Consider the following 12,925-nt stretch of genomic DNA (forward strand, 5'->3'; position numbering starts at 1 on the left):
TAGTGCGAAGGGGAGGGGCTGAGGCGCTCCGCTCGACCGCGCCTTCCTGGCTTCTGGTGGGTTTGGGCACCGGACAGGTGCCGCGCAAGTTGGGCGCTCAAGTTTCGCTGCGCCTAGGCCCGCAGGAGGTTCAGAGGCCCCTGGGGCCGCGGGGTTGGGAGGCGGCGGGCGCCGAAGACCACACCTCCGGGCGCGCGGGCCTGAGCAGCGAATGGGATCGGGGGGAGGCCCGCTCAGCGGGCGCGGCCGGGTTTGGAGTGGCGCGGGTGGGAGGGCGCCGAGACCTCCGCACCCCTCAGCCCAGCCCCAGGGCCGCGCACGCCGCGCACACACGCCCTCCCGGTCAATGGGGCGTCCTGAAGCCCCTCGGCCCCGGGCCCGCCAGGCGCTTGCTGCTCTTGTATTGGCAGTGTTCGGGGCGGGCGGCGTCAGCAGGCTGGAGTCCGTCGCGGGTCTTGCGGCTCAAGTATAGCACGCCCCCGACGAGAGGTGCAGCCCGTTGGCCCGATCTGCAGGGCAGAGCGAAAGGGGAGGGAGGCGCGCAAGGCTCTTAGGGCACATGGCGCCAACGCCTCGGCCCAGCCCTATCAGCCTGAAGGCGCCCGATCTCGTCTGATCTCGGAAGCTAAGCAGGGTCGGGCCTGGTTAGGATCTTGGATGGGAGACCACCTGGGAATCCCGGGTGCTCGAGGCTTTTGCCTACCAGAAGAGGTCCTTTAGCCCCGCCGCGCGTCCCGATTCTTGGATCCCCCGCAGCCCCAGCCCCTCCCGGGCCACGGGAGCGGCTGGCCGGGCCCCGACTCCCGCTGCAGACCTGGGTTGCCTCCGCGCGCGCCCCGATCCCCTCCGCATTCAGATTCGGCTTCCAGGACACCCGACGACCGGCAGTCCCGTCTCCATCTGGGGCTCCTTTGGCTTGCCTCAGGCAATCCCGGGCTTGCACGGACTCCAGCCAGAGCCCCAGCCCCGCCCCACCCCTGCCTCGCAGGCCATCGCAGCATGCGCATATGCAAGACGCACGCACAGATAGATGTGCCCAAACGGGCATCTATCTTGTTCACTTATACCGTGGGTGTATCCATGCCTGGGAGTCGGACTGCTGAACCATACGCTACTTCCACTTTTAGTTCCTTCGGGAACCTCCATATTCTTTTCCATACTGGCTCTACCCACGCCCATTCCTACTCACCGTGGAGGAGAGTTCCCTTTGCTCCACATCTTCTCCAGCATTGGTTATTGACAGACATCGCAGTGAGGCCCAATCGGACTCATGTGAAGTGGTCCCTCCTTGGAGTTTGAGTTGAGCCTCTCCAATCATTAGTGATGTGGAGCAAGATGACCTTTTGGAAATGCAGATGCAATGCTGTCACCTCCCTGCTCCAACGGCTCTCGTATTTTCCCAGCATATTGAAGATACGACCACTTCCCTTCAGGCTTGCTCCTCACGTTCTTCTCTGATGTCTTTTTTGCCTGGAATGCCCTCTGCACTCTTTGGCTTCCATCCCATAGGGCATTTTTTCGTTTCTTGAATGTCCTAAGTTTCCCTGGTCACATAGCCTTCCAAGATGCTATTTTCCCTGCCTGAAATTCTTCCTGCAACTCAACCCTGGTTTACCTAGGTTCAACCTATGGACCTCAACGAAATGGTGCCTCTGGAAAGCCTTCCCTGACACCCAGGTTTTGTGGTGAGGGAAGAGGCCCCTCTATAGGTTCTCAAAGGATCTGCCTGTGATGTATCATTAGAGTCGTCTCAGTGAAAGCAGGAACTCTGTGTCTTCTTCTCTCTGCCTTCTATTCCCTGAAACTTATTACATGCCTCCTAGCTCATCGTAGGTGCTCAGGATTTACTTAGTGTGTGAAAGACAGAAAAGCTCTTGGAAGCCTCAAGGGTCACTTGGCTCGGCACTTTTGATCTCTTTGTATGTTTGGCGATTCAATTCTTTCCTTTCCTGGGTTGATGGGTACACTATATTCGAGGCACAATCTAAGGCATGAAGACATATCCATACATAGAGGTTCTTGCTTTCAAAGGAACTCGTACAGCAGATTTCTACAAGTTAGGGCTTTTCAAATGCTCTAGAAGCATGTGAACGTTCAGTATGCTCCATTTTCATTTCAAAGAAAGATCGTTTGACTTCCATAGCAAAGGTGGAGACCTTCCAACGTTGAGTCCAATACTTATACCTTGAACATTTCAGGCAAGTCTTGTGGTTCCTTCTGGAGGTGTGTGGCTCTTGCAGAAATGTGAAGATCTTCTGTTGGGGGCCAGAGTGAGGTACTCCGCCCAGGGCAAAGGTCATGAGAAAGGAGGCTCGACATATGCAAAGGCGGGATCGAGCCTCAGGAGTCCCCTGGAAATCCTCGAGCATCTACCCCCATAACCAGAGCCTGCCTACTTTACTACTTTGTGCTCACCTACACCTCTGACTTTACGGGGGCTGTCCCCACCACCTCTTTTGAAGAAGGAGTTAACTTAGAGCTCCAGTTTATAATAATTCCTGGGCGTGATAAGAGTGTTTTAACCTACAAACTCCTCTGAAAGTTCTCTGGCCTGCCTGACAGGCTTGTCCGCCACATGTGATCGCTCACAGCGCCTCCCAACCGTGAGAGGCACAAGATGCTTTAAACCTTCTAAAACAGGTTCCTTAGAAAAGTTAGAAAACTATTAGTATAAGTATAATGGGCTAATTAGAAATTGTGTTGGTGAAGGGTTTTTCATTTGTTGAGCCAATGTTTGTTGCTAAGTCTCCATATCCCCTGCCCTTACACACATTAATGAATATATAGAATTAACTTTGATATTAATCACGTTAGACCTTAGGCTAAGTAAATTCTTTCCTTAACTAAAACCCACTACACCCTCACCCTGTAGGAATGTAACTTTATTTGGGTGGCGTCTGTTTTGAGAATAATCAGCCCTGGAGAAATAAGTATCCTGATTGACTGACCGCTGTCACAAGGAGAGGGTCGTAAATTGTCAGCAGGGCCCCTGGCCAGAAGATGATGTAACACCCTAAGACCTCTGTATACATTTGTGTGAAGCACCTGACTTTAATAAAAGTCAGGACTGCTGTCCCCATGTGACTTTAGCATAACATCTCAGTGTATAAAAGTAGACCATGGAAAATAAAGAATTGGGATCAGTTTCCCCATGTCAAAATCACTGGTCTCCCCATGCTTACTAATTATGCTCTCTCTAACTCTGGTTGAGTCTCCATCGGGAGAACGGAAGGCCACCATGCTTACTAATTGGTGCCTGTCTTGAAGTTTTATTGGTCTCTAAGATCCGCCACCAGCCTTTTTCTCCACTGGCCTACTGAGTGTCTCATCCTCTCCTTATATCTTTGATAAAATATTTAAATAAATAAATAGGTCGCTGACGCCGCCCCGCTCAAGTGGTGCAAACTTCTTGTCTTGCAATCTTCCATCGTCTCAGACTTTGGTGTCATTTGCAATCATCCAGGTCTAGGTTCCAGACCACCACCACACACAGTCAGTAGCCAACGGAGTGGATTCCAGGAATACGCATTCTTCACCGGCATTACCGTTGATATTGTTGCTGCACACTCAATGCAGTGGGCAGGGCCTGGATTGTCCACTGGGTCTCATGTGGAATGGAAAGAAGGGCTCTCCCCCCCCCCCACACACACACACCCCCCCCACTGTTGACAGCCTTGTGACGAGAAACGGTCCCCGAAACAAGAATCAGACAAACCAGAGAAGCCCAGATGATAGTCCTTGAGATGAAGGAACTAAGCAGCTGGTTGCGATGGCACCAAGGGGAAAGGTTGCTCTTTTTGTCTGCCCCTCTACTCCTTTCTTCCTGGACGCCTTAGGGTTTTGTCATGGAGATTTGAAATAAAGTGCACAAAAGTCATATGTGTTGAATCAAGATTTTGCATTTAACCATCTCTCAAAAAGGAAGAGAGCTTCACCTGCACATGTTTCTTTCAAAACCGTCAATTGCTTTTCAATTCTGGGGTTTCTCTCTTGCCTTGTTCAGTTAGCCTTAACAGTAAAAATCAACGAAAACTACATAAAGATTCAAAGATACCAACAAAGGACAGCTTCTGTTTTTGAAATCATCTTTCCATTTAGTAGAACACGAGCTCTATTCTTTGTATTTTGCCTAGGGAATTAGCAATGTCCTGGTTCAGATGGCAAGGCATCCGCGCGCAGGAGACTGGGGTTTGATCCCTGGGTCGGGAAGATCCCGCCGGAGAAGGAAATGGCAACCCACTCCCAGTATCCTCGCCTGGGAAATGCCACGGACAGAGGAGCCTGATGGGCCGCAGTCCATGGGTTGTATTAAAGTTGGGCTCAACCCAGCAACTACGAACACAAGTATTTCCAAAGACCACACTCAGTGTGTGTGTGTGTGTGTGTGTGTGTGTGTGTGTGTGTGTGTGTGTATCTCCTCTTGCCGTCTTGGAGTCTGTCTCGGAATCTTCATGTATTTCTGCCTCTGTATCTCCTGACAGCCAGCCGCCGGCCCGTTCGTCTGGCCCCGGCCTCTCCCAGGCGCTCTGGCTCTGGCTGAGGAGCTTGCGCAGGCCAGCTGTCTCCCTTGGCGTGGGTGCGTGCGAGTGTCTGTGTGTCTGTCTGTGTGCCTGCCTGTGGCTCGTCTGCTCTCTCAGGAAGGTCGAGGGCTTGGCGTGGGGGCAAAGGGGGGCCTCGGTAGTGCGAAGGGGAGGGGCTGAGGCGCTCCGGTCGACCGCGCCTCCCTGGCTTCTGGTGGGTTTGGGCACCGGACAGGTGCCGGGCAAGTTGGGCGCTCAAGTTTCGCTGCGCCTAGGCCCGCAGGAGGTTCAGAGGCCCCTGGGCCGCGGGGGTTGGGAGGCGGCGGGCGCCGAAGACCGACACCTCCGGGGCCGCGCGGGCCTGAGCAGCGAATGGGATCGGGGGGAGGCCCCGCTCAGCGAGCGCGGCCGGGTCTGGAGTGGCCGCGGGTGGGAGGGCGCCGAGACCTCCGCACCCCTCAGCCCAGCCCCCAGGCCCCGCGCGCACGGACGCACGCACGCACGCACGCCCTCCCGGTCAATGGGGGGTCCTGGAAGCCCCTCGGGCCCCCGGGCCCGGCCAGGCGCTGCTGGCTGGTCTGGTGTTGGCGGTGTTCGGGGGGGCGGGCCGGCGTCAGCAGGCTGGAGTCCGGTCGCGGGTCGTGCGGCTCAAGTACAGCACGCCCCGCGACGAGAGGTGCGGCCCGTTGGCCCGACCTGCAGGGCAGAGCGAAAGGGAGGCGAAGCGCAAGGCTCTTAGGGCGCCCCGAGCCAACCGCCACCGTCTCAGGCCCTATCAGCCTGAAGGCGCCCGATCTCGTCTGATCTCGGAAGCTAAGCAGGGTCGGGCCTGGTTAGTATCTTGGATGGGAGACCACCTGGGAATCCCGGGTGCTCGAGGCTTTTTGCCTACCAGAAGAGGTCCTTTAGCCCCGCCGCGTCCCGATTCTTGGATCCCCCCCGCAGCCCCAGCCCCTCCCGGGCCGCGGGGAGCAGCGGGTGGCCGGGGCCCCGACTCCCGCTGCAGACCTGGGTTGCCTCCGCGCGGCCCGCGAGCCCCTCCGCATTCGCATTCGGCTTCCAGGACACCCGACGACCGGCAGTCCCGTCTCCACCTGGGGCTCCTTTGGCTTGCCTCAGGCAATCCCGGGGCTTGCACCGACTCCAGCCAGAGCCCCCGCCCCCGCCCCACCCCCTGCCTCGCAGGCGATCGCGCATGCGCGTGTGCGCGCGCACGCACAGATAGATGTGCCCAAACGGGGCATCTATCTTGTTCACTTATACCGTGGGTGGATCTATGCCTGGGAGTCGGACTGCTGGACCATAGGCTACTTCCACTTTTAGTTCCTTCGGGAACCTCCATATTCTTTTCCATACCGGCTCTACCCACGCCCATTCCTACTCACCGTGGAGGAGAGTTCCCTTTGCTCCACATCTTCTCCAGCATTGGTTATTGACAGACATCGCAGTGAGGCCCAATCGGACTCATGTGAAGTGGTCCCTCCTTGGAGTTTGGAGTTGAGCCTCTCCAATCATTAGTGATGTGGAGCAAGATGACCTTTTGGAAATGCAGATGCAATGCTGTCACCTCCCTGCTCCAACGGCTCTCGTATTTTCCCAGCCTATTGAAGATACGACCACTTCCCTTCAGGCTTGCTCCTCACGTTCTTCTCTGATGTCTTTTGCCTGGAATGCCCTCTGCACTCTTTGGCTTCCATCCCATAGGGCATTTTTCGTTTCTTGAATGTCCTAAGTTTCCCTGGTCACATAGCCTTCCAAGATGCTATTTTCCCTGCCTGAAATTCTTCCTGCATCTCAACCCTGGTTTACCTAGGTTCAACCTATGGACCTCAACGAAATGGTGCCTCTGGAAAGCCTTCCCTGACACCCAGGTTTTGTGGTGAGGGAAGAGCCCCTCTATAGGTTCTCAAAGGATCTGCCTGTGATGTATCATTAGAGTCGTCTCAGTGAAAGCAGGAACTCTGTGTCTTCTTCTCTCCGCCTTCTATTCCCTGAAACTTATTACATGCCTCCTAGCTCATCGTAGGTGCTCAGTATTTACTTAGTGTGTGAAAGACAGAAAAGCTCTTGGAAGCCTCAAGGGGTCACTTGGCTCGGCACTTTTGATCTCTTTGTATATTTGGCGATTCAATTCTTTCCTTTCCTGGGTTGATGTGTACACTATATTCGAGGCACAATCTAAGGCATGAAGACATATCCATACATAGAGGTTCTTGCTTTCAAGGAACTCGTACAGCAGATTTCTACAAGTTAGGGCTTTTCAAATGCTCTAGAAGAATGTGAACGTTCAGTAGGCTCCATTTTCATTTCAAAGAAAGATCGTTTGACTTCCATAGCAAAGGTGGAGACCTTCCAACGTTGAGTCCAATACTTATACCTTGACCATTTCAGGCAAGTCTTGTGGTTCCTTCTGGAGGTGTGTGGCTCTTGCAGAAATGTGAAGATCTTCCATCGTCCTCAGACTTTGGTGTCATTTGCAATCATCCAGAAAGCTTCCAGGTCTAGGTTCCAGACCACCAGCACACACAGTCAGTAGCCAACGGAGTGGATTCCAGGAATACGCATTGTTCACCGGCATTACCGTTGATATTGTTGCTGCACACTCAATGCAGTGGGCAGGGCCTGGATTGTCCACTGGGTCTCATGTGGAATGGAAAGAAGGGCTCCCCCCCCCCCCCCCCACACACACCACCCACCCCCACTGTTGACAGCCTTGTGACGAGAAACGGTCCCCGAAACAAGAATCAGACAAACCAGAGAAGCCCAGATGATAGTCCTTGAGATGAAGGAACTAAGCAGCTGGTTGCGATGGCACCAAGGGGAAAGGTTGCTCTTTTTGTCTGCCCCTCTACTCCTTTCTTCCTGGACGCCTTAGGGTTTTGTCATGGAGATTTGAAATAAAGTGCACAAAAGTCATATGTGTTGAATCAAGATTTTGCATTTAACCATCTCTCAAAAAGGAAGAGAGCTTCACCTGCACATGTTTCTTTCAAAACCGTCAATTGCTTTTCAATTCTGGGGTTTCTCTCTTGCCTTGTTCAGTTAGCCTTAACAGTAAAAATCAACGAAAACTACATAAAGATTCAAAGATACCAACAAAGGACAGCTTCTGTTTTTGAAATCATCTTTCCATTTAGTAGAACACGAGCTCTATTCTTTGTATTTTGCCTAGGGAATTAGCAATGTCCTGGTTCAGATGGCAAGGCATCCGCGCGCAGGAGACTGGGGTTTGATCCCTGGGTCGGGAAGATCCCGCCGGAGAAGGAAATGGCAACCCACTCCCAGTATCCTCGCCTGGGAAATGCCACGGACAGAGGAGCCTGATGGGCCGCAGTCCATGGGTTGTATTAAAGTTGGGCTCAACCCAGCAACTACGAACACAAGTATTTCCAAAGACCACACTCAAGTGTGTGTGTGTGTGTGTGTGTGTGTGTGTGTGTGTGTGTGTGTATCTCCTCTTGCCGTCTTGGAGTCTGTCTCGGAATCTTCATGTATTTCTGCCTCTGTATCTCCTGACAGCCAGCCGCCGGCCCGTTCGTCTGGCCCCGGCCTCTCCCAGGCGCTCTGGCTCTGGCTGAGGAGCTTGCGCGCAGGCCAGCTGTCTCCCCTTGGCGTGGTGTGCGTGCGAGTGTCTGTGTGTCTGTCTGTGTGCCTGCCTGTGGCTCGTCTGCTCTCTCAGGAAGGTCGAGGGCTTGGCGTGGGGGCAAAGGGGGGGCCTCGGTAGTGCGAAGGGGAGGGGCTGAGGCGCTCCGGTCGACCGCGCCTCCCTGGCTTCTGGTGGGTTTGGGCACCGGACAGGTGCCGGGCAAGTTGGGCGCTCAAGTTTCGCTGCGCCTAGGCCCGCAGGAGGTTCAGAGGCCCCTGGGCCGCGGGGTTGGGAGGCGGCGGGCGCCAAGACCGACACCTCCGGGGCCGCGCGGGCCTGAGCAGCGAATGGGATCGGGGGGAGGCCCCGCTCAGCGAGCGCGGCCGGGTCTGGAGTGGCCGCGGGTGGGAGGGCGCCGAGACCTCCGCACCCCTCAGCCCAGCCCCCAGGCCCCGCGCGCACGCACGCACGCACGCCCTCCCGGTCAATGGGGGGTCCTGGAAGCCCCTCGGGCCCCCGGGCCCGGCCAGGCGCTTGCTGGTCTGGTGTTGGCGGTGTTCGGGGGGGGGGGGCGGGCCGGCGTCAGCAGGCTGGAGTCCGGTCGCGGGTCGTGCGGCTCAAGTACAGCATGCCCCGCGACGAGAGGTGCGGCCCGTTGGCCCGACCTGCAGGGCAGAGCGAAAGGGAGGCGAAGCGCAAGGCTCTTAGGGCGCCCCGAGCCAACCGCCACCGTCTCAGGCCGTATCAGCCTGAAGGCGCCCGATCTCGTCTGATCTCGGAAGCTAAGCAGGGTCGGGCCTGGTTAGTATCTTGGATGGGAGACCACCTGGGAATCCCGGGTGCTCGAGGCTTTTTGCCTAGCAGAAGAGGTCCTTTAGCCCCCGCCGCGCGTCCCGATTCTTGGATCCCCCCCGCAGCCCCAGCCCCTCCCGGGCCGCGGGGAGCGGGTGGCCGGGGCCCCGACTCCCGCTGCAGACCTGGGTTGCCTCCGCGCGGCCCGCGAGCCCCTCCGCATTCGCATTCGGCTTCCAGGACACCCGACGACCGGCAGTCCCGTCTCCACCTGGGGCTCCTTTGGCTTGCCTCAGGCAATCCCGGGGCTTGCACCGACTCCAGCCAGAGCCCCGGCCCCCGCCCCACCCCCTGCCTCGAGGCGATCGCGCATGCGCATGTGCGCGCGCACGCACAGATAGATGTGCCCAAACGGGGCATCTATCTTGTTCACTTATACCGTGGGTGGATCTATGCCTGGGAGTCGGACTGCTGGACCATAGGCTACTTCCACTTTTAGTTCCTTCGGGAACCTCCATATTCTTTTCCATACCGGCTCTACCCACGCCCATTCCTACTCACCGTGGAGGAGAGTTCCCTTTGCTCCACATCTTCTCCAGCATCGGTTATTGACAGACATCGCAGTGAGGCCCAGTCGGACTCATGTGAAGTGGTCCCTCCTTGGAGTTTGGAGTTGAGCCTCTCCAATCATTAGTGACGTGGAGCAAGATGACCTTTTGGAAATGCAGATGCAATGCTGTCACCTCCCTGCTCCAACGGCTCTCGTATTTTCCCAGCATATTGAAGATACGACCACTTCCCTTCAGGCTTGCTCCTCACGTTCTTCTCTGATGTCTTTTGCCTGGAATGCCCTCTGCACTCTTTGGCTTCCATCCCATAGGGCATTTTTCGTTTCTTGAATGTCCTAAGTTTCCCTGGTCACATAGCCTTCCAAGATGCTATTTTCCCTGCCTGAAATTCTTCCTGCATCTCAACCCTGGTTTACCTAGGTTCAACCTATGGACCTCAACGAAATGGTGCCTCTGGAAAGCCTTCCTGACACCCAGGTTTTGTGGTGTGGGAAGAGGCCCCTCTATAGGTTCTCAAAGGATCTGCCTGTGATGTATCATTAGAGAGTCGTCTCAGTGAAAGCAGGAACTCTGTGTCTTCTTCTCTCCGCCTTCTATTCCCTGAAACTTATTACATGCCTCCTAGCTCATCGTAGGTGCTCAGTATTTACTTAGTGTGTGAAAGACAGAAAAGCTCTTGGAAGCCTCAAGGGGTCACTTGGCTCGGCACTTTTGATCTCTTTGTATATTTGGCGATTCAATTCTTTCCTTTCCTGGGTTGATGTGTACACTATATTCGAGGCACAATCTAAGGCATGAAGACATATCCATACATAGAGGTTCTTGCTTTCAAGGAACTCGTACAGCAGATTTCTACAAGTTAGGGCTTTTCAAATGCTCTAGAAGAATGTGAACGTTCAGTATGCTCCATTTTCATTTCAAAGAAAGATCGTTTGACTTCCATAGCAAAGGTGGAGACCTTCCAACGTTGAGTCCAATACTTATACCTTGACCATTTCAGGCAAGTCTTGTGGTTCCTTCTGGAGGTGTGTGGCTCTTGCAGAAATGTGAAGATCTTCCATCGTCCTCAGACTTTGGTGTCATTTGCAATCATCCAGAAAGCTTCCAGGTCTAGGTTCCAGACCACCACCACACACAGTCAGTAGCCAACGGAGTGGATTCCAGGAATACGCATTGTTCACCGGCATTACCGTTGATATTGTTGCTGCACACTCAATGCAGTGGGCAGGGCCTGGATTGTCCACTGGGTCTCATGTGGAATGGAAAGAAGGGCCCCCCCCCCCCCCACACACACACACCCCCCACCCCACTGTTGACAGCCTTGTGATGAGAAACGGTCCCCGAAACAAGAATCAGACAAACCAGAGAAGCCCAGATGATAGTCCTTGAGATGAAGGAACTAAGCAGCTGGTTGAGATGGCACCAAGGGGAAAGGTTGCTCTTTTTGTCTGCCCCTCTACTCCTTTCTTCCTGGACGCCTTAGGGTTTTGTCATGGAGATTTGAAATAAAGTGCACAAAAGTCATATGTGTTGAATCAAGATTTTGCATTTAACCATCTCTCAAAAAGGAAGAGAGCTTCACCTGCACATGTTTCTTTCAAAACCGTCAATTGCTTTTCAATTCTGGGGTTTCTCTCTTGCCTTGTTCAGTTAGCCTTAACAGTAAAAATCAACGAAAACTACATAAAGATTCAAAGATACCAACAAAGGACAGCTTCTGTTTTTGAAATCATCTTTCCATTTAGTAGAACACGAGCTCTATTCTTTGTATTTTGCCTAGGGAATTAGCAATGTCCTGGTTCAGATGGCAAGGCATCCGCGCGCAGGAGACTGGGGTTTGATCCCTGGGTCGGGAAGATCCCGCCGGAGAAGGAAATGGCAACCCACTCCCAGTATCCTCGCCTGGGAAATGCCACGGACAGAGGAGCCTGATGGGCCGCAGTCCATGGGTTGTATTAAAGTTGGGCTCAACCCAGCAACTACGAACACAAGTATTTCCAAAGACCACACTCAAGTGTGTGTGTGTGTGTGTGTGTGTGTGTGTGTGTGTGTGTATCTCCTCTTGCCGTCTTGGAGTCTGTCTCGGAATCTTCATGTATTTCTGCCTCTGTATCTCCTGACAGCCAGCCGCCGGCCCGTTCGTCTGGCCCCGCCTCTCCCAGGCGCTCTGGCTCTGGCTGAGGAGCTTTGCGCAGGCCAGCTGTCTCCCTTGGTGGGTGCGTGCGTGCGAGTGTCTGTGTGTCTGTCTGTGTGCCTGCCTGTGGCTCGTCTGCTCTCTCAGGAAGGTCGAGGGCTTGGCGTGGGGGCAAAGGGGGGGCCTCGGTAGTGCGAAGGGGAGGGGCTGAGGCGCTCCGGTCGACCGCGCCTCCCTGGCTTCTGGTGGGTTTGGGCACCGGACAGGTGCCGGGCAAGTTGGGCGCTCAAGTTTCGCTGCGCCTAGGCCCGCAGGAGGTTCAGAGGCCCCTGGGCCGCGGGGGTTGGGAGGCGGCGGGCGCCGAAGACCGACACCTCCGGGGCCGCGCGGGCCTGAGCAGCGAATGGGATCGGGGGGAGGCCCCGCTCAGCGAGCGCGGCCGGGTCTGGAGTGGCCGCGGGTGGGAGGGCGCCGAGACCTCCGCACCCCTCAGCCCAGCCCCCAGGCCCCGCGCGCACGCACGCACGCACGCACGCCCTCCCGGTCAATGGGGGGTCCTGGAAGCCCCTCGGGCCCCCGGGCCCGGCCAGGCGCTTGCTGGTCTGGTGTTGCCGGTGTTCGGGGGGGCGGGCCGGCGTCAGCAGGCTGGAGTCCGGTCGCGGGTCGTGCGGCTCAAGTACAGCACGCCCCGCGACGAGAGGTGCGGCCCGTTGGCCCGACCTGCAGGGCAGAGCGAAAGGGAGGCGAAGCGCAAGGCTCTTAGGGCGCCCCGAGCCAACCGCCACCGTCTCAGGCCCTATCAGCCTGAAGGCGCCCGATCTCGTCTGATCTCGGAAGCTAAGCAGGGTCGGGCCTGGTTAGTATCTTGGATGGGAGACCACCTGGGAATCCCGGGTGCTCGAGGCTTTTTGCCTACCAGAAGAGGTCCTTCAGCCCCCGCCGCGCGTCCCGATTCTTGGATCCCCCCCGCAGCCCCAGCCCCTCCCGGGCCGCGGGGAGCGAGTGGCCGGGGCCCCGACTCCCGCTGCAGACCTGGGTTGCCTCCGCGCGGCCCGCGAGCCCCTCCGCATTCGCATTCGGCTTCCAGGACACCCGACGACCGGCAGTCCCGTCTCCATCTGGGGCTCCTTTGGCTTGCCTCAGGCAATCCCTGGGCTTGCACCGACTCCAGCCAGAGCCCCAGCCCCCGCCCCACCCCCTGCCTCGCAGGCCATCGCGCATGCGCATGTGCGCGCGCAGGCACAGATAGATGTGCCCAAACGGGGCATCTATCTTGTTCACTTATACCTTGGGTGGATCTATGCCTGGGAGTCGGACTGCTGAA

The 12,925-nt window shown here is 56.1% G+C and overlaps 3 pseudogenes; all 3 read left to right on the forward strand.

Moving 5' to 3' along the window:
* The first annotated feature begins 5,282 nt into the window (after positions 1-5,282).
* LOC138987081 (5S ribosomal RNA) lies at positions 5,283-5,402 on the forward strand (annotated as a pseudogene).
* Positions 5,403-8,837: 3,435 nt separating this feature from the next.
* LOC138987080 (5S ribosomal RNA) lies at positions 8,838-8,957 on the forward strand (annotated as a pseudogene).
* Positions 8,958-12,387: 3,430 nt separating this feature from the next.
* Positions 12,388-12,507, forward strand: LOC138987082 (5S ribosomal RNA; annotated as a pseudogene).
* The last annotated feature ends 418 nt before the right edge of the window (positions 12,508-12,925 follow it).

The sequence above is a fragment of the Bos mutus genome, unplaced genomic scaffold, assembly GCF_027580195.1.
Source record: "Bos mutus isolate GX-2022 unplaced genomic scaffold, NWIPB_WYAK_1.1 CTG631, whole genome shotgun sequence".
Taxonomy (NCBI): Eukaryota; Metazoa; Chordata; class Mammalia; order Artiodactyla; family Bovidae; genus Bos; species Bos mutus.